The sequence below is a fragment of the Canis aureus genome, chromosome 20, assembly GCF_053574225.1.
Source record: "Canis aureus isolate CA01 chromosome 20, VMU_Caureus_v.1.0, whole genome shotgun sequence".
In the NCBI taxonomy this organism is placed as follows: domain Eukaryota; kingdom Metazoa; phylum Chordata; class Mammalia; order Carnivora; family Canidae; genus Canis; species Canis aureus.
This window is the reverse complement of record NC_135630.1, coordinates 5877487-5902237: the sequence shown is the minus strand read 5'-3', so window position 1 is coordinate 5902237 and position 24751 is coordinate 5877487. Positions and strand designations below refer to the sequence as shown.

General features: G+C 54.2%; 1 long non-coding RNA gene across 2 annotated transcripts in view; it reads right to left on the bottom strand.

The window, feature by feature from the left end:
- Positions 1–600: 600 nt before the first annotated feature.
- The window catches only part of LOC144291412 (uncharacterized), a 40318-nt gene continuing 16167 nt past the window's right edge, over positions 601–24751 (bottom strand). Inside the window, exons 2-3 of one of the 2 annotated variants that reach the window (XR_013358668.1) lie at positions 4166–4272; positions 601–1861 (exon numbers count right to left, since the gene is read on the bottom strand). This is a non-coding gene — a long non-coding RNA (uncharacterized LOC144291412). The remainder of the gene's footprint in view (positions 1862–4165; positions 4273–24751) is intronic. The other variant, XR_013358669.1, reaches the window with a different exon arrangement.

Sequence of the window (24751 nt, the reverse complement as noted above, 5' to 3'; positions counted from 1 at the left end):
TAAAAAATACATATATTAAAATAAATATAAATAAAATAATAAAAATAAAATAAATTTTAAAAAAGCAGGATTGTTCACAATAGCTCCAAACTCAAAAGAACCCAAAATCCTATCAACAGCAGAATGGATAAATACAATGCGGACAGTGACCAGTAATGAAAAGGAAGAGATGACATCTACGTGGAAGGATATCACAAACACAACATAGAATAAAGTGAGCAAGTCATAAAAGTGCACTTAAACTACAGTTGTATTTACAGAAAATACAGAATCAGGCAAAACTGAAAAACGTATTCTTTAAACATGCAAACATTGGTGGTGGCAAAAATAGAAAGAATCAAAGAATAGACATCAAATTCAGGAGAATTGTTTTTCCTGGAGAGAAAGGAAGAAGTGGAATTGAGAAGAGGTATAAAGGGAAATTCTAATAAACTGTCAATGTTCTTATTTACAAGTTGGCTGTTGTGTAAAAGGGCAGTTGTTTTATTATTAAATATATATATATATTTTTAATGCTCTTTTGTATGTGTGATGTGATAGATTTCACTGTAAAAAAGAAAAAACTAGTTAAAAAATAATGAATGGTCACTGCAGCCAAGGTGGAGTATCAGGAACCAGGTTTATTTTACTCCTTTAAACAACAGAAATCAGAAAACTGTACCAAACAGGTAAGACAACAGTTTCAAGGTGCTGAACGCCAGGCCTTGAAGGTGACATTCCCGAGAGGCAGGCACGGCGGCAACGGCCCTGCAAGTGGCCAGCTCAGGCCTGGGGACAGGGCCCTGCTCCCGGAGGGGCCTCCCCAGGCAGGTGCCCGTGGGGTGGGCCGGACACGCCGGAGCCCTCCCGGGAGCACCAGGCAGGGGGCAGCTGCGGGGAGGGAGCTCCGGGGAGGACTCTGTGCAAGTGGGGACATCATCAAGTCTGGGGAAAGAACCATCTGGAAGGGTCCAAGGGGACGGTCCTGGGCCCCAGAGGTGATGCCGAGGATGCCGAGTGAGTGACTCCCCCAGGAGAAGCAAGGCCGGGCATCTCTTACCTCCAGGCTCTTGTAAAACAGGTGGAGCTGAGGCCCCCACGGGCCGCACAGCTAATAACCGTCGCACCCAGACGCCAGCTGGTCTTCTGACCCAAACACATGCCTTTTGCAATTTACTGAGCTCTGTCTCCTTCCACTGTCGCCTGCGATTGACAACGTTCCACGAGCCTGATCAGCTTTCCTTTCCTGCTGGAGATCGTCTCCCTCCTTAACGCACAATGGCTTGAAACTTGCACAAAACACTTCAAACGTATGGGCTCAGCATATTCCATGAACGCTGTAGCTTTTCTCCATCAATTTTTTTTTTTTAAAGTAAGTAGGCCCCCCACCCAGGGTATAGACCAATATGGCCTGAACTGTAAGCGGGACTTGGATTCTCGGCCCTAGATTAAGACCCGCATACTTTACAGCCCGAGTCACCACGGCGTCCTGCTTCCCTTCGTATTTTGATTCCGTCAATCATCTCTTAAAGAATGATTATAGTTCTATTTGATTGATTTTAAAATGAACTGCCTACAGTGCGCCAGAACAAACTGCAAAAACATTTACCGAACTTTAACTATTTGCAGGGTTTTTATTTTTTAATGATTTTCTTCCTACAAAACCTTTTCCATCTTCAAGAATGTCAGTAAGATCCACGTGCTTTAGCTAAGGCATCCCTGAAGCTGCCGTCGCGCAATGTCCCATTGGGGTTGCTGGAATAAATGAACGAAGGCCCCGACTGGAGAGTCAGAGTTGGGGCTGGTATGTGCTGTCTGCAGCTGGGCAACGCGAAAGATCTGGAGCACCCTGGGGCTGGCAATCCTGAAGGTAGACCCAAAACTGCACATTAAAAAAAAAAAAAAAAAAGATTTTATTTATCATCAATCTATCATCTATTATCTATCATCTATCTACTATCGGTCATCTATATGTGTATCTATCATCTATCTACCTATCATCTATTATCTATCATCTGTCTATTATCTATCATCTATCAATTATCTATCATCTATCTATCTATCTACTTGTCTGAGAGAGAGCCAGGCAGCACAGAGCAAGGGGAGGGGAAGAGGGTGAGGGAGCAGAGGCTTCCCGCCCAGCTGGGAGCCCCAGGGCACCCCCGTCCCGGGACCGAGGTCATGGCCTGAGCACCAGGCGCCCACACTTTCACAGCCCTGAGCAGCTCAGCAGGAGCGGCCTGCAGCCTCCGGGGCCCAGCCGGGGGCCGCTGCCTCTGGGCCGTGGGGTGCAGCAGTTCCAGGACGGGAGGTGGAGGGAGGGACCGGCCGTCGGAGCCACGAGGCCACAGCAGGTGCCCGCTGCAGAAGGTGGGCCGGGCGGGCTCAGCTGAGCGCTGACTTGGAAACAGGAACTCTGTCCAGAAGCTATTTTCACAGGTCGTGGGGTTAGAGACCTGCCTGCCCTGAGCAGGTACCTGCGAACTTGTGGCCCGCCAGGCGGACACCAGGGACCTGGACACCGGGGACCCCCACCAGGTGGGAAGGGCGCACTGGGGACACGGCCACTCCCCGGTTCGAACTGCAATTTGAACCTGACGAACGTCTCCCTGGAACGATGCCAGAAGGTTCAGGAGGAACACGCTTTGCGTGTTAATTCATCTGTTCGTGTGGGAAAGGTTATGTGTCCATTGGGCTTCGGACATGCGAACTGCGAGTCGGGAACTGCAGCAGGAGCCCGCAGGAGCGCCTCTGGGTGAGGAAACCCCGGTGGAATGAAGCTAAGGCGACTGAGAAAATCGGATTTTCTTTTAAGCTGTTATCTATTTATTCCTGAGAAGCGGGGAGAGAGGCAGAGACCCAGGCCCAGGGAGTTGCGGGGACCCCGACTCAGGCTTCGATCCTGACCCCGGGGCACGGCCTGGGTCCCCCCCCCCTCCCTGCAGGTGCTCAGCCCCTGGCCTGGGGCCCTGGAAGATGCGGCCTGAGGCTACGGCTGCGGCTCAGGGCTCCCCGCGGATGCCCCCGTGACCTGGGGACACCCGGGCCCAGCGCGAGGCCACGGCCGGGGACCCCCAGATGCCGGCCTGGCCACGGGGGACGTCACCGAGGCCCCGAGCTCCCCCGCTGGAGCCCAAGCCCCGCGCTTGTCGCTGGCACCCTAACTTAGCAGCAGCAATTTTTTAAAAATGTCCTTTAAAAAAAATCATAATCCAGCATTCGCAGGCTCACTTTCCTCACAGCAGCCGTGACCGGTGTTCCGGGGGCACGTGGTCCTGGTTTTGGACACGGGCTAGGTCCCCCGCTTGCCACGTGCCCCCCCGAGGAGCCTCGGGCCTCCACCACCTGTGGGTCGCCCTGAGCCACTTTGTCTTCTCATCGAGTGCCAGCCTGCGGGGGGGGGGGGGGGGGGCGGGGGGGGCACGAGCCACGCAAGCCTGGGGACCAGCCGCGCTTCCCTGACCCGACAGCACTTTCCCCCACCCCCAACCCCTTTCCGGGAACCCCACCAGGCCAGGAGGGGGAGCACACTCAGCCGGAGCACGACGGTGTATTTTTGAAGTCACCTAATCTTATGACTAGAGAATAACAAAATTGCGCGTAGTGACCACCACCGGCCGCAGCGCAAAGGGAACAAAGAAGCCATCGCAAAATCCTACCTAGCGAGGTATGTCGTCTTTAGTGTCTTCCTCCAAGGCCCTCTGCTGCCTGCACCTCCCCTGACAGTCCCTCTGCGCCCCGCAGCCTCCTTGTAGGGTAAGGCGGCACCATCCCGGAGCCGCCTGGGCCCAGTCCCCCCTTGAGGCTCCGGAAGCTGCACCTGCCGCCCCTGGGGCCCCACCTTGTCCCCACCGAGCCACAGCGATCTGCCCCAGCGCTGGTGCCCGCTCTCCCTGCGAGGCTGCCGGGTCGCTGCCCAAGGAAGTGCTCTCGTGCACAAATTCTGTTTCTCTGCCCGCCCCTCGGTGGGGGGCTTAACCCCCCATCCTCGGCCTGAGCTCCATCATCTTCCCACGGGGACAACGTTCCCAGCTACCTGGTACGCAGCCAGCTTGCCATGGGTCCGCTCCATTTCTCCATGCCCCCGACCGCCCAGATTTCTGACACATTTGAGATTTTCTCAATCCTGCTAAAGTCCAACGAGTTCCAAAAACGCCTACTGGACCCGTTGGGCCTTTAGACCCACCTGATGGGACGCGGTTGAGCTTTGACAGGCTCGCGGAAAGGAAGTGACTTAAATCAGAAGCAGGCTTTTGGTGTCAAATGGTCTTGTCTGTGTGGTTGTTTTTCTTCCTAGATGGTTCCAGAAAAAATAAATACGGTTCTTTGTGAGTGTCTACTTTGGAAATTGTTTCTTTTCCCTTCTTTGTCATTCTCTGTGTGAATTCCAAGGGGCCGCGAAAGAGGATTTTCCAGGAGCAAAAGGAAGAGAAGAGCCAGCGAAAGACTCTGCATGCCTGGGTCTGTAGCATGTCACGCTTGCGGGTGAGCCACCGGCCAGCCAGCCACAGGGTCACTGTTAAAAGCTCCCCTGGCTCCTTGGCTTCAGGAAAATAAGTACCCTTTAGTTATAAAATCAGCTTGAAAAGTTCTCTTTAAGATCCTGGTAACTGGGGGCACCTGGTGGCTCAGCGGGTGAGCGTCTGCCTCCAGCCCAGGGCGTGACCCCGGGTCCCCGGATCGAGTCTCGCGTTGGGCTCCTGCATGGAGCCTGCTTCTCCCTCTGCCTGGGTCTCTGCCTCTCTCGGTGTCTCTCATGAGTAAATAAATAAAATCCTGGTAACTATGCCAGAAATGACTTAGATAACTAGGCGGTTTAAGGCCAAACTTTTAACATATAAAGTATTTTAAGGAGAAAAAAAGATTTTTTAAGAAGGCCAATTCCAAGGAAAGCAAAGATGACGCCTTGCAATGTGGGAAGGAGCTGAGTCGGACCCAGGCAGCCACGCTTCCCCGGGCCGGGGACTCGGAGCAACATGATCCGAAACCAAAAAACTGACACAGCAACTTTCATTCAAGGATCTTGAAGTTTCCTTTTACAAAAGGAAAACCACCTAAGAGTCCGTGCACGGGGCACGTTCGGGACTTTACCCTCGTCCTGGGAACCAGTTTCTTGGCCTCAGCATGACTGGCCCTCAGGGCTGCGACGCTTGGTGGTGGGGCGGACCAGCACGCCCGGCCCAGCACCCCCCACCCAGCACCCCCGGCCCAGCACGCCCCGCCCAGCACCCCCGGCCCAGCACCCCAGCCCAGCACGCCCCGCCCAGCACCCCCGGCCCAGCACGCCCCGCCCAGCACCCCCGGCCCAGCACCCCAGCCCAGCATGCCCTGCCCAGCACCCCCCGCCCAGCACCCCCGGCCCAGCACCCCAGCTCAGCACGCCCCGCTCAGCACCCCCGGCCCAGCACGCCCCGCCCAGCACCCCCCACCCAGCACCCCCGGCCCAGCACCCCAGCCCAGCACGCCCCGCCCAGCACCCCAGCTCAGCACGCCCCGCCCAGCACCCCAGCTCAGCACGCCCTGCCCAGCACCCCCCACCCAGCACCCCCGGCCCAGCACCCCAGCTCAGCACGCCCCGCCCAGCACCCCCGGCCCAGCACCCCAGCTCAGCACGCCCTGCCCAGCACCCCCCACCCAGCACCCCCGGCCCAGCACCCCAGCTCAGCACGCCCCGCCCAGCACCCCCGGCCCAGCACGCCCCGCCCAGCACCCCCGGCCCAGCACCCCAGCCCAGCACGCCCTGCCCAGCACCCCCCGCCCAGCACCCCGGCCCCACCCGACGCTACTAGTGCCACGTCCCCTTCCCTGGTCCTGACCACCCTAAGGGCACCAACAGCCAGGTGCCCTTCGGCCGACGACGTGGTCCGGGTGAGAGGCGCTGTCGCGCAGGAGGAGCCGTGGGCCGCCCCGAAAGCGTGGCCTAGCTGCCCGGAGGGGCGGGGTTCTGGGGCTCCAAGCGTGCGGCCCACCTGCAGCGCTGCCTGCGGGAGCCCATCTGGGCCCGTTCCTTGGGCTGCTGGGTTCTGGGAGCGCATCCACCAGCACTCGCTGTCGGCATGAGCGCTCCCTGTGCCCGCCGGCCACGGGGCTGTGCCTGGCGCTGGTCCCCTGGGGGCCACGGGGACTCAGCCTCACGCGTCTCCAAGGGGCAAGTCTGTCTAAGGGGCCTGGACGGCTGCGGCCCCCGACTGCACATGCAGAACCACGGGCGACGCAGAGGGAGTCGCTTGAGGGCCGGTGCGGTGGTGTGAGGAGCCCCAGGACCACCTCGCCATGACGAGGAACCTTGAGGTCTTGTTCCCGGGTAGGTCCCTCAACTGCATTAATTTTCTTTGAGACTGTGGCTTGGAAACGATGGCAACATATACTCTCGTGAATCGATTTATTTAAAAGATCATTTCATTTGCATCTAAAATTTTTGATGTGTCACTGCTTGTCTCTTTTTTTTTGTTTTTCACTGCTTGTCTCTTGATACGTTATAAAATGCCTGTGCCCTCCCACTTCTTTATTCACACCGGTGCGTGGCCTCGCTGATCCCTGCAGGTGAGTCAGTGAAACCAGGAACACGCTAAGTTGAGCAATGCACCACCTCAAGCGTTTTGGGAATACAGACAGGTGTAAAAACTCATTTTTAAACCACGGGCTCCGGAAGACACAAAAGCAGAGTGGGGTGGTGTGCTGGCGTGACCGGGACGCAAGGCCGGGCGTGAGCCGGAGGCGCTCGGCTCCCTATGTATTCGGTGAACACGGGGCGAGTGCGCGGCGCCGCGGCCCGTGCTGGGGAGCATGAGGGGGGCCCGCGGCCCGTGCTGGGGAGCATGAGGGGGGGCCCGCGGCCGGTGCTGGGGAGCATGAGGGGGGGCCCGCGGCCCGTGCTGGGGAGCATGAGGGGGGCCCGCGGCCGGTGCTGGGGAGCATGAGGGGGGCCCGCGGCCGGTGCTGGGGAGCATGAGGGGGGGCCCGCGGCCCGTGCTGGGGAGCATGAGGGGGGCCCGCGGCCCGTGCTGGGGAGCATGAGGGGGGCCCGCGGCCCGTGCTGGGGAGCATGAGGGGGGGCCCGCGGCCGGTGCTGGGGAGCATGAGGGGGGGCCCGCGGCCCGTGCTGGGGAGCATGAGGGGGGCCCGCGGCCCGTGCTGGGGAGCATGAGGGGGGGCCCGCGGCCCGTGCTGGGGAGCATGAGGGGGGGCCCGCGGCCGGTGCTGGGGAGCATGAGGGGGGGCCCGCGGCCCGTGCTGGGGAGCATGAGGGGGGGCCCGCGGCCGGTGCTGGGGAGCATGAGGGGGGGGCCCGCGGCCCGTGCTGGGGAGCATGAGGGGGGCCCGCGGCCCGTGCTGGGGAGCATGAGGGGGGGCCCGCGGCCGGTGCTGGGAGACATGCGGCGGGTGGCTGGCGCGTGCGTGCGCGTGAGTGCGCGTGCGAGCGCGAGCGTGTGCTTCACGTAGGCCGACAGGAGAACTGCTGCGTGTGCCTCGGTAGCCACAGTGTGAGGCAGACGGTGATCCGCGCTCCGGAGAGGAGCAGGCGAAGCGGGCGTTCTCGGCGTTCCGCAGTTTTTGGTCCCATGAAGACAGAGCATCAAGTTTTCACCATAAGAGCTGGTGTGGAGCAAGAAATGCCCTGAGTGTAGGGTCAGAATCTGGGACGGATCCTCGTCCTTCCGTTTGCCGGTGGCGGACCTTCGAGGCTCCTTCCCTCCTCTGCAGAACGGGGACAGTAGTGCCCGGAAGGGTGAGTGTGAGGAGCGGGCCGTTGCCGCGTCCTCGGGAACGTGGCGCTCCGTCGGGCTTAGGGAGCCGCCTGCTAGCGCCGCGGAGGCCCGGGGAGAGCGGCCGGACTCCCCTGCCGCCCCATGACCCCCAGCGCGGCCTTCCCGGCACGGGTCCGGCGAGCAAACGAGGCGGCGGCCCGGAGGCCCCTCGGCCCACCGACCGGGCAGCGAGCCCCAGGCCAGGCGTCCCGCGGCCGCCCCACTGGGCCTGTGTGCGGGGCGCGAGGGGGACCCAGACGCAGGCAACGTGGCCCTCGCCGCCGTGCGGGATGGATAACGTCACCGTGAAGGAAAACAGTAACTTACCGTCTTTCAAGGAAAAAAAAAGAAAGAATGCAAGTTCCCCTCTGCGGCATTCCAAGAAGACGGGACGAGGTAGCTAGAGCGGGGTGCAGCGGGGCCGGGGCTCCGCGGGCTCGGGGCCTAACTCTGCGGCCGGCCGGGCCGATCCACACCCGGGCGGCTGTCGCGAGGTCACGCTGGGCTCGGCCGCGGTGCCTCCTGCCCAACGGGGTGGCCTGGCCACAGGCAGCTCCCCCCGGGGGTGGCCTTTCCTTTGTGGCCACAGGCTCACGTGTCAGGGGCAGATAATACATTTTTATGCTTCACAGATTTAAAGTGTTGCTTTTCTGGGAGAGAACAGGGAAATGGACTCATGGGGAGTACGCGGCCGGGAGGGACGTGGGGAGAGCCCCTGGGCCCCCCGTGGGCTGCCTGCGGCTTCCGCGCTGCGTCCTCGGCCGCGGACGCACAGGACACGCTGTGTCTCTGTCTCGCAGATGACAAAGCTGAGGCTCGGTGACCCTTGCATTTCTCCCGAGGTGTCTCAGGAACAATTATTCGCGTCGCTTTGTGAGAACCAGCCACCTTCACCACGCAGCGGTGCCCTCCTTGCCCAGGCTGCTTGCCCCGAGCACAGAGCGCCCTCTCGCCCCCCTGCGCCCCTCTGCTCAGCCTGCACCCGGCCCGCAGTGCGCTCGGCGGGCGCCTGAACGAGCAGCGAGGGTGTCCCCGCGGCCGTGACCTGTGAACCGGCAACATTTGACAGCAACTGTCAGTCATCTGCATGAGAGTCTTGCACATCTCCTTGCACATTCTGCACATCTTGCACGTCTTGTGCATCCCCTCGGCGCGCTCCTGCCACCTGTGCATGCCCACAAGGCGAGAGGAGGGGGCTCATGATGAAGGGAGTTTTCACTTTGGCACGGGTGCAGGATTAGGAAGGCACGTCTGCAGGCAGAAGGCATCCTAGGAGGCCTCCCAAGCAGAGAAAGGCATCCTCTCCCCGTTATCTGTGACCCTCCCCCACCACGGCAGGAGACTGGGGTTACAGGGATCCCCAGCCTCACAGCAGAGCCGAGCTAGGCGTTAGTCTATCTTTACGGATGATGAAAATAAGTCTCAAGGGCTAAGCAACCCCCCCCCGGGCCACACAGCTGGCAGGGGCCAGAATGAGGCTCCGGTCCACCCTCGCCTTTGGTCGGGCGCCCCCTACCCAGGGAGGCAAGCTGCGGGGGGGATGAGGGGCCGCACTCCTGCTCTCAGTCGGGAGACAGAACAGTCAGCACTTGGGCACAGCCGTCCAGCCTCGGAGCGGGTCGGCCCCTCCCAGCGCCTGCTACTTCCTATTCTGGCCTTTTCCTTACACCCCATCACCTTTGGGGCCCGGTACACGTATGTGCTCACTGACAGAAGAAGAATATTAATATTAGCCCTAAAACATGATATCGCAGAAATAAAACCAAAGTGAGAAAACACATCAAAATATCTGATTCATCCCCCAACAGAAAAGACTTCCAACTTGAAAAACCTTGGCTCTATCATTTCATTAACACCATTTAATAAAAATCACCATTAAGCATCAATCATGTCAGCTCCATCCGGGTCGTAGATAGTATTATCCCTGTATGCAGCTGACGAGCTGAAGTTGGGCCCCTTGCCCCCGGCTGCCGGCCTGGCAGGTGCTAGAGCCGGGATCCACCCCAGGTCTCTCTCCGTAGGCCCCCTCCTTCCCACGGCCTCAGCTCCCAAACAAAGAGCTGTTGTAGTTCCAGGGCCTCACGTGCTCACTTCGCGGCCCCTCTTAAATACACAGTGATAGGAAGTCTCAAGTCTGAGAAATCCGAACGGGTCCTGCGGCCAGAGCCGTCCGGGGGGCCTGAGCGCCAGGGTGCCGCCTCCGCTGTCCGCAGAGCACCAGGTGCTGCAAGAGCCACCGGGGTGGTGGGCGGGAGGCTGTGGCTGGGCCGGGGACAGTGGCCGGACGGGGCCTGGCTCTGGAACACAGGGCTGGTGTCCACACCGCCTGCAAGAAGCAGATGGGGCGGGAGTCCGATTCCACAGCAGGTCCTCGGGGCGCTGCAGGGCTGAGGGGTACAGGGTCCCTGGGCCCGGTGCCCCCTGGGGAGCTGCGTAGGCCCGGCCCCCTCAGTTCAATCAACGCTGAGCCTAGAAGTAGGCTGAGCCTCCCAGGCCGGTGGCTCTCCGACTTTGGCCTGCAAACGCGTCCTCTTGTAGGCCTGTTAGGACCTCCTGGGCTCCCCCCCAGAGCTGTGGTTCCGCGGGCCTGGATGGGGCCTGAGAACTTGCATTTTTACCAGTGCTTTGATGATGCAGACGCAGCTGGCCTGCGGGCCGCATTTTGGGAATCATCGTTACAGACCCACACTCAGACCTTGGCCCCGGAAGCAGGAAAAGACGAAACCAACTCCAGGCAAGAGCTTCCACGCAGGCGAGAGGAGCTGGCCAACGCCTTCCTTACTCACAGCCCCATCCGGGTCCTCCTAGGGCTCCCAGAGGCTCCAGGGGCCCCGCCAATCCACAGGCTACCCGCCTTCACCCCCCTTTGAAGTAGCCACGTGGAAAAGAAAAGAAAAAGGAAAAACTTGAAAGGACGATCTGAAGAACAGAATAAGCCTCGGCGGCCTTCCAGAGGACACCCCACGGAGGAGGACGGGGTCACCCTCCCTGCTCCTCCCCCAGGAGCACGCTCCGTGTCCCGAGGAGCAGGATTGATCCCTTTTCATGGGGGAGCCAGCTTGACCTTAGATGGGCCATTAACACGTTTTGCAGCCTCACACTGGGTCACGTGAACTATATTTTGCCAAGACGTTGGCCATAAAGTAAAGGAATTGACACATCTACTAAAAATATTGTCTCAGAAACTCTGACCATCCCGAAGACAAGCACCAAAATGAATGTACGCGTCAACCCATGGTAAGTCCCCAGTTATTTTTTCTCCTTATCCCTATGGTTTCTGAAAGTGCTTTTAACCATGCAAATGAGAGAGGCTGCAGTTAATTCTAGAATGTATTAGATGGCTGCTGGGATAGCTATTGATTTTTTTTTTTCATCTCAAAAGACATTCAATTAAGGAATGCGAACAAATAAATCATCGCTGCTTCCGGCTTGAGCGGTAATTCGTGAAGGCTTAGGGGGTAGAGTGTGCAGAGGACTCTGAGCCTGGCCGATGTGTTACGGGCGGGAATACGGGTGGGAAACATCCTCTCCGTGAGGACTTTCTGCTTCAAAATGCCTTGATGACTTAACAGAAATAGCTCTGAGGAAGAAGGGACCAGCATCACAGGCCTGGGAGGCCCCTGGCTGAGTTCTCTGGAAACTACCGCGAGGCCGGGCCTCGTCCACTCACGGCTGGTCCGAGTCCAGGGAGACGCCTTGGGCCTCGGCGGCTCTGGAAAGGATCTGCTCTAGTTGGCGGAGACCCAAGGCCGTTTCTGCTGCTCCCAGGTCCCCTGAGAGAATGAGTCAGCCTCGGGCCTCGAGGTGTGGGCTGTGGCTGAGGAGGCCTGCAGGGCCCCTGAGGATGCCCCAAGGCCTGCTCCCCACCGTGACTGTCCTTCCGGGATTGCAAGGGAAAGGCAGCCTTACGGGGAAGAAATGTAGTGTTTGCGCTCAAGGTATCCGCGGAGCCTTCAGCCACACGCTATTTTTAGTTCTCACTTTAACCTTGCAAGACAGGCTTGTGGCCTCTTCTATTACACGTGGAAAGAAACAAAAGGGCGTTCGGAGAGGCTAATAGGCTCAGCATCCCAGAGCACATTAGTGACAGAACCAGGTTAAGGACCAGAGCCCGTTTTATGCAAATGAGCACTCTCCTCCATCAGATCCTTCTAATTAACTACAAGAAAGGGGAAAATTCAAAACAGCTACAATATTTATTTTAAGCCACTCGGACATTGAGCGAGGAACAAGACGCTCGCAGGTTTTCCGTGAGGTCGGGGGTGACTCCAACCAGTAGGTTCCCAGGCGACACGGCAAAGTAGGTAATGTTGGGTCCACAGACTTGTCATCTCCCAGGACCCCTGGGTGCTCAGCAGTTGAGCATCAGACTCCTGACCTCAGCTCAGGTCTTGCTCTCACGGTCCTGAGTTCAAGCCCCCGTAGGGCTCCATGTTGTGCGTGGAGCCCAAGCAAACAAACCAAACCAAGCAAACCCAACAAACCCTCCCATGTCCCAACCTGCTGCCCCCGCCGTCCGCGGCCTGCGTCGACCCGTGTCGGAGCTCCCCTCCAGCGCCCGGAGTCTTCCGGACGCGGCCTCATCCTCGTGTCCACTCCTCTGAGCAAGAAGCAGCCCACGCGGTCGTGGTAAGGAGGCAAAGTGCCCGGCTCCCAGTGTACCGGCCCCTCCCGCGGCCCGAGCAGGCCTTCCAAAGCGCCCCTGGGCCCGGCCTCTTGCAAAAGGACAGTGAACTCTGAGGGACGGGGCGCCACTCGAATGATGAGTGGGCTCAGGCGTCCGTGTTGCCTCTACCAATGTTCCCTCACCCCCGCGGAGCCGGGGGGCCTCTGGAGTCCCCGCGTGGAGGTTTGTTAGACTCCGACCTAACATATTCAGTTTCGATTCGGTGAGATTTCTGCTGCTGTGAGTTCTTCCAAATAAAGAGATTTAGTGTTTCCATAAACAAGGTTCTGCCTAGAAATGCGATAATGCCAAGAAAACCCACTGGAGTCAAGGCATCCATGGGACCTCGCCAAGTTCCAGAACCAAATGGAGTAGCTTCCCCTGAACAAGTATTGCGTTAAATACTGTATGTCGCAAAGCCTTTTATGCAAAGTGGTCAAAATCTTTGTTCACACCTGCTACCTGCTCGGGTTGTGGGATGCTGCTAGGTCCTGTCTTAGCCCGAGCACGTCCAGCCACAGTCACTGCGGCCTCAGGGCCCCGGAGTGTTGCCCTTGATGTTCAATCAAAGCAAAATGTGCAGAGCGCGGCCTCTACCTGCTCTTCTAGAAAAGTCACCAGTGTTTGGAGAGGCGCTGGCGTGTGGGGCACAGCGGAATGGCCTCGGAGCCTCCTGGGTGCACAGGGGCCCGGGGCCCCCCAGTCCCTGGGAGCAGTGGGGCGGGGGGAGCAGGGAGGGCAAGAAGGGCAGGGGGGCCACCCCTGCCTTCTGCACCCGCCCCCCATCCCCCTGCCCCCTAGGGCACCGTCAGCTGTGGGGGGGGGGGCCTCTGCCCTCGGTCCTCCCGGTGCTCCCAGGGTTGGGTACGGTCCTCCTGGTGCTCCCCAGGGTCACAGCTGGGCCGCAGGGACGGGGGGGGGGGCACCAGGGTCACAGGGGCGGCACCTTGCAGGCCTTACCTGGGCTCCTGCTCGGTGACCTGTCGGCCTGCGCTCCCCCTGCGGGTCCGCCTCCTGCCCCGGGCTGTCCCACCCCATCCACTCCGGTGGGCGCCCCTGCTCACCTGTCCCACTCCATCAGCTCCAGTGGGTGCACCTGCTCACCTGTCCGACCTCATCACCCTCCGGTGGGTGCACCTGCTCACCCGCCCAGATGCGTGGGTCCAGGCAGCTCCTTGGCCACACGCCCCGGGAGCTCACAGGCAGGTGGGAAGGTGGCCAGGGGTGTGTCCCTTGCCCACGTTGAGCCTCTCCGCACTGTCGCCAGCGCAAGGGGAGCGGAGGACCGAGAGGTCAAGCATGAGAGTCTTGAAGTCAGAACATTCTGGGTTCAGGCCGCGACCCTGCACGTCAGGAGTTTCAGGGCATTAAGCCAATTGCTTGACCTTTCCTGGCCTTTCTTCAAGTGAACAGTGGGGATAGCGTCTCCCTTGCCAAGCGCCCGAAGCCAGCACCCGAGGGCCCTGGAGCTGGGGAGGCCGGGCCGCGGGGACCCGGGATGTGGGGACAGGACAGGCCCCTCCGCGGTGGCCTCGAGGGGCAGCGACGGCTGGCAGGCAGATGCTCAGCGACAGCAGCACCTTCGACCCTGCCTAACGCAGGTGGCTCCAGGCCCCTGTGCAGCCAGGGAGGATGACCCCCCTTCTCTAGCTGTTCTGTATCAAGGGAGTAATGCTACCTTGCAGAAATGCATTTTTTAAGGATTTTATTTATTGATTGATGAGAGACACAGGCAGAGGGAGAGGCAGGCTCCCCACAGGGAGCGGAGTGCAGGACTCCCCCCACCCCCAGGACCCTGGAGATTAAGCCCCGAGCCTAAGGAGTTACTCAACCAAACCACTGAGCACCCAGGTGCCCCACCTTGAAGAACTTCTTAAAGGAAAATCTTGCATTTTTAATTAAATACATACCTTGGACTTTTCAAAAGAACACTGTAAAAATAGAAATGTATTTTACTGTAAGTTCATGTCAGGAAAAGCTAGAACTTCCGAGATGTAATAGGGTATTAGGCGAAAACAGGAGCAATATTATGCAGATGAGACATAGACACAACGAGTAGACATGACTGTTACCAGCAAGGAGGTTCTAGAATAAAGAGCGGGGCTTCTTGAGCTGAGAGTCACGGGTGAGCCTGGAACCACGAGTCTTCTGAAACTGTGTGCACCACGGTGGGCGATCCCTGTCAAATCCCCGTCGGAAGGCCCAGGGGTGTCTTCATATTCTCAAAGGGATACACAAAACGGCGGTGTGTGTGTGTGGGGGGGGGTTAGAACCACAGATCAAGACTAAAAAATCATTTAATTGTAGCAATTTTCCTATGGAATGCTACGAAAATAGACTACTTACAGTCCTCTAACCCTGGGTTTCTCACTGGCTTAGATAAAGGACAAGCTGAATTCTTGGCCTGCTGAGTTTGAAGATAGTCTGCGGCTTTCATTCCCTTGTAAACATGTGATTTTTCAATACATTTGGATTTCTCAGAAACTATTCACAAAACCTGTGCCGAGATCTACGGCCCCCTCGGTCCCACATCTGGGTGTCTTGAGCCGCGCAGTAATTTATGACCAGCCCGCTGGGTTGAGCCCTCCTCCCGTGTGACTAACAGGAAGGGAAGTTTGGCAGCAGCACAGTCTTAATGAATGAAAAATGCAAACCTTGCAAATCCCTCTGCATTTAAATCCCCCAGAGTCCTGATGCAGACACATTTCCAAAAAGCCTGCATTTCCAAGATGCAATTTACTGCTCTTAGAGGTTTGGTGTGGGCCACCTGAAGGCCATAGGCCTTATTAAAACAGAGTTTCATCAGCCAAGAAGATACAGTGATTTTTATGGTAAAATGGGAGAGATGTGTTGAAATGAGAAGCTTCAGTGAGAGTGAGAAGTCACATGTTATCACTCAGTGTGATTTGCACGCCAGGCCAGGAGAGCGAACTGACCTCTAGCCCCACACTGCTTTGCTGCATTCCCACTGCTGTGCCTTGAAGAAGGCTTCCAGCAAGGTGTCCCCTTATGTGGGGTTTTCTTCAGAAAAACAAATAGATTCTGAGGGAGAAGCTACCCCTGAATTCTCACTGCTGGTAGCCAGTAATTTATTTATTTATTTTTATAGATTTGAATTCAGTGCGGTGGAGACTGTGGGGAGATGCTGGACACAGAAAGGCTGCCACTTTGCTGGCATATGGGAAACAGGCACTCCTGGAGTGTGAGGCTGCTACTCACCCTAGAAATGGGACTGCATTGCCCCATGCAGGATACAAATTTTTTTTTTTTTTTGATAGTCACATAGAGAGAGAGAGAGAGAGAGAAAGAGAGGCAGAGACACAGGCAGAGGGAGAAGCAGGCTCCATGCACCGGGAGCCCGACGTGGGATTCGATCCCGGGTCTCCAGGATCGCGCCCTGGGCCAAAGGCAGGCGCCCAAACCACTGCACCACCCAGGGATCCCCAGGATACAAATTATAGCAGGGATGCAGGGCCCATTATTTAAAACTCTTGAGGCCAATGTGTTTCAGAATTTGGAATATTTCAGATTTTTTAAAGGTTAATATGGAGCATATACTCTACTCCTCCGAGAGTGTGGGCAGCACCCCATAATCGAAGAGACTCCACTTTTCTCTTTTTTGAACATTATTATTTTTTAATTTATTCATGACAGACACACATAGAGAGAGGCAGAGACACAGAAGAGGGAGAAGCAGGCTCCCTGCAGGGAGCTGGACACGGGACTCGATCCCGGAACTCCAGGATCACGACCCGGGCCAAAGGCAAGCGCTCAACCGCTGAGCCCACCAGGCTGCCCCTCTTTTGTGAACATTAAAGAACTGGTCAAAGTCCCACGTCCCAAGGTGGGCACAACCGCTACGAGACTATTGTTCTCCTACAATCATATTTAAGAGTAGGGAGAGAAGGACATGGGTTTCTCCTCATGGAGAAAAATTCCTAGAAGCCCCAAGGAGACTCTCCCCCAAATGCTATTGTACAGAACTGGGCCTGAGATATATTCAAATGGGAATTCCAGACAAGAATTCCTTCCCCTTGGAAGAAAGACAGTCTCTTCAATAAATGGTGCTGGGAAAATTGGACATCCACATGCAGAAGAATGAAACTAGACCCCTCTCTTTCACCATACACAAAGATAAACTCAAAATGGATGAAAGATCTAAATGTGAGACAAGATTCCATCAAAATCCTAGAGAAGAACACAGGCAACACCCTTTTTGAACTCGGCCACAGTAACTTCTTGCAAGATACATCCACGAAGGCAAATAAAACAAAAGCAAAAATGAACTATTGGGACTTCATCAAGATAAGAAGCTTTTGCACAGCAAAGGATATAGTCAACAAAACTAAAAGACAACCTACAGAATGGGAGAAGATATTTGCAAATGACATATCAGATAAAGGGCTGGTTTCCAAGATCTATAAAGAACTTCTTAAACTCAACACCAAAGAAACAAACAATCCAATCATGAAATGGGCAAAAGACATGAACAGAAATCTCACAGAGGAAGACATAGACATGGCCAACATGCATATGAGAAAATGCTCTGCATCACTTGCCATCAGGGAAATACAAATCAAAACCACAATGAGATACCACCTCACACCAGTGAGAATGGGGAAAATTAACAAGGCAGGAAACCACAAATGTTGGAGAGGATGCGGAGAAAAGGGAACCCTCTTACACTGTTGGTGGGAATGTGAACTGGTGCAGCCACTCTGGAAAACTGTGTGGAGGTTCCTCAAACAGTTAAAAATATACCTGCCCTACGACCCAGCAATTGCACTGTTGGGGATTTACCCCAAAGATTCAGATGCAATGAAACGCCAGGACACCTGCACCCCGATGTTTATAGCAGCAATGGCCACGATAGCCAAACTGTGGAAGGAGCCTCGGTGTCCAACGAAAGATGAATGGATAAAGAAGATGTGGTTTATGTATACAATGGAATATTACTCAGCTATTAGAAATGACAAATACCCACCATTTGCTTCAACGTGGATGGAACTGGAGGGTATTATGCTGAGTGAAGTAAGTCAGTCGGAGAAGGACAAACATATGTTCTCATTCATTTGGGGAATATAAATAATAGTGAAAGGGAAAATAAGGGAAGGGAGAAGAAATGTGTGGGAAATATCAGAAAGGGAGACAGAACGTAAAGACTGCTAACTCTGGGAAACGAACTAGGGGTGGTAGAAGGGGAGGAGGGCGGGGGGTGGGAGTGAATGGGTGACGGGCACTGGGGGTTATTCTGTATGTTAGTAAATTGAACACCAATAAAAAATAAATTAAAAAAAAAAAAAAAAAGAATTCCTTCCCTGCACTTGGGACGGACATGCTCTCCCTGAGCACACGGCTGCCACAGCTGGACAAAGACGGAGCCTTACTCGAGGACTGAGGAAGGAATGGTGTCGGCCGAAGCGACTAATGGCAACAGTGACCCGGATTATGTCAGAAAGCCAAGGCAGGATCCTAGATCCTAGGGCAGGAACAGCAGAAATGGCCAAGCTGGCATCTGATCAGAGCGTTAACCACCTGGGACCCTAATCTCTGCTTCCTCTGAGAAGCCCCTACAGACACCGAGATAGGCCTGTGCCTCAGGCAGATGGACTTGTATAGCCAGGGGGGTCTCTCGCCCTTCGGTGGGCTTGATAGGAAGCGGTGGGGTGCACTCTCAGCAACATAAGGGTGGGGAGTGAAGGTGGGAGAGGTCAAGGCGGGTGAGTAAGAAATGAAGCAATGAAGGCACAAGTTATGGTCTAGACCGGGGGGAGGGGGGAGGGGGGGCAGGGAAGTGCAGCTGCTGGGCCAAATGCAGCCTGTGGCCTGTTCTGTAGCAAAAGATGTTCAGGGACACGATCATACCCGTTGGTTTGCGCCTTGTCTCTGGCTGCTCCTGGGCTGCAACAGTGCAGCTGACTATTGGTGAGCGGGTCACACGGCCTGCAAAGTAGTCCTTTACGGAAAATGTTTTACAGATCCCTGCTTTAGAGCACCTCGCCAAAGCAAGATGACGAGAGACCAACTGTAAGGCAACATTCTCCGTTCTCAGCTCAAGGAAGGGTCCAGGAGGAATGAACAGGGATCACAATAGATGGGCTGCATGGCAACAGGGAATCTAGGTTAAATGTCCTAAGATCTGGGCACAAGGCCATAGGCATGTGGGAACTTGGAAGAAAGCATAGCTCAATCCCAGAACTTACTCCGGGACTGCAGGATTAAACAGATGACTTGGGTGGGAATTTAAAATGAAAGCCAAAGTAGATGCACGGTTCTTTCTTTTCTTTTTTAAAAAAGATTTTATTTATTTACTTCAGAGAGAGTGAGACCACAGAGTGGGAGGGAATTGCAGACTCGCCCCTGAGCAGAGAGCCTGATGCAAGACTCAGTCTCAGGACCCTGAGATCCTGACCCAAGCCCAAGGGAGCCACTTAACCAAAGGAGCCAGATGCGTGGTTCTTCCAAATTGGCTTATGCACAAGGAAGCAGGGGAGGGTGTGTGTGTGCACGTGTGTGTGTGTGTGTGTGTGTGCGCGTGTGAATGTAAATTAAAAAATCTGAAGGCAACTACCCCATAATTAGGGTGAGAACCCCACAGATGAGCAAGCTACAAATCCGGAAACTCCATAGTCAGTAGAGATTTGCAGCACGGACCCAGTGCTTGGACGCTATGTTTGGGATAAACCTGCGAGTCAACTAAACAGTGATCCTTCGCTGCTTTGGGGGAACCTGGGGCTATTGAAAGGACTCCTGCCTCAAGTCAGAATCGTTCTGGGAAGTGACCGGAACTGAGCCAGGTGGCAAGAGACCAGCAGCTCATCGGAGTGTACTGGGGTCGCTCAGGAGGGACACTAGGTGGCTCAATACACCACCCCTGGGAGTGATTCCCTCAAAGTGTCGATCTACAGTCACCACCTTCTACATTAGCAGTAAGGGAAAGACAACTATTTTCCAACTCTCTTTTGTCAAGATTCCCTTCTATTTGTTTGAGTACAACATCAGCTACCTCCCACTTCCCCACTCTGTATTCTAATGATGTCGCTGTAACCTGTTGCAAGATTATATTTTAGGTGAATGTTTCCTGGTGGCAGCTGAAAAGGCACCTTAATATCAATATTAAAAATACTTGGAAATTGCATTGTAAGATGGGCTTCCTGCAGACCGTGAGTCCACCCCACGGTGTGGGGATCATTACAGCTCCATCAAAGAGGGTGTTCCCTTCCGGGAGGCAGTGTCCTTCCCTCTTCCTGTTCGTCTGCAGCCCAGATCTCATAGGAAAGCCTCCCTAACCCTTAGAGAATTAGAAACACTTGGCTTGAACTCCCAGAGTCATGGCTTATGCGAGTCCAGGCCCTCCTAATTTTTTCCCAAGAATTCCTGGCCTTTTAACCTCCTGGTTCCCTCTATCTTTGCTCCTACGTCTGTCTCTATAATCTGGATCTCATCTTGAATATGAGTTGAATTGCATCCCCTAAGAAAGATGTGTCCCTCCAGAACCTTAGAATGTGACCTTATTTGGATATAGGGTTTCTGCAGATATAGTCAAGTTAAGATGAAGTCATAAAGGTGGATTTTATCCCATAGGACTGATGTCTTTCTGAAAAGGGGAATTTTGGCACAGGGATAGACTTGCAGAAAAGGCCCACGAAGTCAAGAGACACAGGAGAGGAGAGCCATCCGTAAGACACGGGACGCCTGAAGCTCCCAGAAGCCGGGAGAGATTCTTCTCCAGCGTCTTCAGAGGTAGACTAGTCCTGCGGACACCTGAATTCTAGACTTCCAGGCTCCATAACTGGGACACAATACATTTGTGTTGTTCTAAGCAATGTGCTTTGTGAATGTAGTTATGGCAGCTTTAGGGAACTACTACGCATGGCCCACAGGCCGGGCTCAAAACTCTGCCTGGGCCCTGGCCAACAACGCCCCTGCTCGTGTGTCAGGCCTCCGCTGAGCGTGCCGGTTAGGGCCCTCAGAGCAGCCACCTCCCAGCCCATCACCGGACGAGATACGGTCAGTCACGCCATCCCCCACTCCACACCTCCCACCCCGGCATTTTTCTTGTCCTCCTACATCTTCACTTGCCACCACCCTGACTTAAGTCGCTATTGACTTTCTGTAGCAGCCACCTAGTGGGATCTACCTGCTTCCCGTCTTGCCCCTCTAATCCACCCTCCACACTGTAGCCAGTGTGATCCTAAAACAAACAAATCATCCACCATGCAAACTCCTAAGACAAGATCTAAAATCCCTAAACTGATCCAATCTTTTCTCTGGCCTGAAACCCTGGACAAGCCAGGGTTTGTCCACGACACTCCAGTCATGTGGAGATCCTTTAGCTCCTCAGCTACTCTAACCCTTCTGCCCCCCGCCCTCCCCCTCCCCCACCTTTGCATGTGTGGTTCACCTTCTTCCAAGGGCACACTCTTCCACCTCCTTGCCTGGCGAACTCCAACTCACTCATCAAGTCCGACTGAAAATTCCCCTCCCCCCAACCAGGGCACTCCCCGAACTGGGGGCCAGGCCCTGTTTCTGGCTGCACACCCCGTACCTCTCCTAGCGTGGCCTTCAGCCCTGGAAATGCCTCGTTCAGTATCCACCTCCCTCACTAGCATAGGAACTAATCCCCGCTTACAGCGTAGTCCTCACGCCCACTACAAAGGCCCGCATATCCTAGGTACGTAAGAAACATTTGTAAGAATTCATGAATTGGACCATAGACGTACTTATTTGTTTATTCATCTCATTAACCTAATCCATTTTAGGAAATACTGTTCCATTTGGTAAAACTGACCTCCTTGCCTGGGATCCAAGACGGTCCGGAATCATCCCACCTTCCTCATCAATGCTCCCTCTTCCCCTCTGGCGTCTGGGCCCTAAGGATAGATAGAGTTCTCTCCACTGGAATGCAAGATTCTGGCCTCCCAGCTGCCCCAATGTGATCACCCCTCAAAGCCCCGCTCGGGTTCAACCTCTTCCAGGGAACCCACTCTGCCTCTGCAGCTAACTAGCACTATTTCTCCCTCCTCTGAACACTTCTAACAGCACTAAAAGTCTGGACTAGTAATTTTGTATCTAGTGTTCATGGTCTTTGTGTTTTACCCTTGTGTTTTTCAAATATTAACCACTATTTTCTCCCTGGATTTCCCCGATTCTTTCCTTTCCCTGACCCACTTAAGCACATAGTCAGACCTGAGGTCTGGCCACAGGAAAGGAAGCAGGAGAAAATAAATCTCTGAGTTTTGTGACCCAGAAGAGTAAATTTCCAGAATGATTTTACAAATTAGAGCAAAGAGAAGAAGAGAGGAACAAACCAGGTCCCGCAGACCAGGTGGAGAGAAGAGTAAGGATGGAGAGGCGCTAAGCGAGAGACACCAGTGGATCCCAGAGGGTTTCTCCACCTGCTTCAGGGCAGAAGCCTGGGAATGAAGCAAGTCCTCTGAGAGGTGTGGGAACCGGAAGCAACAGGCATCTGCAGGATGCTCACTGCACGGAGCTCCAGGGAGACAAGAAGACTCCAGAAATCTGTCTTTAAGTTGTGTCTGAGCAGATAAGGACATGAGCGTCACAAACATCTCACCTCAGGTGGCCGAGAAGGAAGCAGAATAACTCCTGGGCCCATCGGGCACAACACGGGGGTATCTGAGAGATTTGTAGGATCTGAAAATGCCACACAGACTCTTTTGGAAGGAAGGATATCTCAGTGGAAATCTGCATGCAGAAACAACTAGAACAGTGGATCTCTCATGGACAAATGATTCAAGGACAAACAGATCATTTCCCAACATCCTGGCACTATTTACACCCTCTAGAATTTAGGCAACCTGGAAATTAACTCTACTGAACTGTCAGCTTCTTGATGGCTGAGATTTCGTGAAATTTCCTTTTGGCATCTCCTCACATAGTGGCATCTTTTACCAGAAAGGCCAATGAATAACTGAATAAACCGTGTTCCCTGGAAGGAAATTCCAGTTCTCTAATTAGAGTATCCAAGAGAAATATATTACTAAGCCAACTCAGTAATGCCCTGAAGTCTAGGCAACTACACAATGAACGTGGGAACCCAGGAAAAAGACGATCTCATCCCACGGTGAAGAGAGAAGGCTATGTGAGCACGGAGAACCCACCAGCTGCTCCTGGAACAGAGACTGGTGAATGTGTGGGGCCACGCGTCTCACCGTATCAGGACTGTGCCCCTATTATGGACCGTAGGCCACGGAGCGTTTGGCAGTGCTGGCCATTTCAAGTAGGCCTCAGAGTTCCTACTTTTCTCACAGACACCAGAGGAAGTGGACCAAGTGCCTTTATTGGTGATCTCTCTCTATCCTGTTGGTAATGCATGAGTTTCCATCAACCTACTAAAGATTTTTATTTAGGTATCTAAGTGCAGAGATAAAAGAAAGGGGGAAGAAAAGAAGGATTTTTGTTGGAAAAGCACTAGTGCATTAATTCTTAAGTTTAAATGGCCTTAGGAAAAATTTTAAAATTTACATGACCTTAGGAAAAATTTTAAAAATAAATCCTGAGAAAGTACGAACAGGTTGTAATAGTTTTATACTCCACTGCAAAAATAGCATACAGTTACGTGGTAACTGCATGAAAAATCCTAAGGTATGAAATAATAGGATAATAAAACCTTGACTAGAAGGCAACACCATTTTTGGAAGTCACTAGGAGTGTACCCATTTTAAACATGTTAATTTCCTTTTTTTGGCCCCAAAGAGCTCACAACTGTGACAAGATAATAACGATGGTTTTGTTTTACTCTTTGCTCATCGCCAGTTTCAACTTTTTGTCGTGTGACCAACAATCTGAAAACCATTAATCGCTTATCCAGGAATTTAAAGATGTAACTATTTCCAGATAAATATATCAGTGAGGGGGGATCCCTGGGTGGCGCAGCGGTTTGGCGCCTGCCTTTGGCCCAGGGCGCGATCCTGGAGACCTGGGATTGAATCCCACATCGGGCTCCCGGTGCATGGAGCCTGCTTCTCCCTCTGCCTATGTCTCTGCCTCTCTCTCTCTCTCTCTCTCTCTCTCTCTGTGACTAGCATAAATAAATAAAAATTAAAAAAATATATCAGTGAGGAAATCGTTGAATTAACATTTCATAAAAAGATAGAAAAGGAAAGAGAATCTACAGTGAAACGTGACTAAACCATTATAAGTTGTACAAAATAAGTTTTATAATGAAAACAGTTGGACACTGGATTCAGGAAAGCATACTTTTTAAACTGGGGGTCGGGGGGTTGGGGGTGAGAGGAGGACGTTGGAGGTCCGAGGTGGAAGAGCCAGCACTCACAAATCCCCACCGCTGAAGCAAAACTCTGTTAGGGTCTCCCTTGGGCACTTGGACTTGCACCTTGGACTCTTGCTCCTATTGGGATTCAGTGTCTCCTTTCTCTCATGCTTCCTGACCTCAGCTTTTAGTAGTTTTATGGATCTAGCAGTATCCAGGTCCTTAGCGGCTTTGCCTTCCATGCTTTCCTGATCTGTGCTTTTAATCAAACAACTTAGAGGAAGGCTGGGATGAGGGAGAGGCTGCTCCCGGTGACCAGGTCAGTGAAGCCAAGGAGTCAGCAAAGATCACTCATTCACATGTGCAAGAGCAGTTCTGGGCTGAGGCCTCAAGCAGTACAACTGGGTTCCTCGTCCTTCCCTCCTGGGTCACCGGAATTATATCTGCAGTTCTCCATAGTGGTCATTCCGTTTGGTTTGCAATTCAGCTTTGGCCCTGGCTGCAGATTTCTGACACCTCCTAGAACCCGGCTCAGTGCCTCCCACAAGCATACCTGTAGCCAGCTCAGCCTTCTGACCACAGTCCAGCCTTGTAGGTATTGGGCAACATCTGATGCCCCCTCAACACCCCAGATGCTGGCTGAGTATGCTCCTAGACTGGGTGAGACTAATCATGCTGGGGTGCATAGAGGAAAGTTTTCAGATCTGTGAAGGCACAAAACTAGAAGAGATGGCTCATATGATGAAGATGTTTAAAAGCTCTTGAGAGATCGGAAGGCTAGCTCAAAAGCAACAGAATGAGATTTAATAGCCTTGAGTTTGGGCTCCAAATACCATCTCGTAATTGCAGATGATGGAAAGATGGCTTGACTACTTTATGTGAAGAGACTGAGGTGCTTTTGTTGATCATAAGGTCAGTGCGATGTGACTTAGCCACTCGGAAAGCTAATCCTCCTGTAGGCGGCACTAATAGGACTGTGTCCAAATCACGCAAGGCGATGACCTCAGTAGTCTCACCTCCAACTAGTCGAGCAACAGCTGACTACTCAGCCATGACCTCCGCTCTCCAAGAGGGTCATTGGCAGCCAGACAACTCGGAGGAAGCAGACGGACAGAGAGGCAT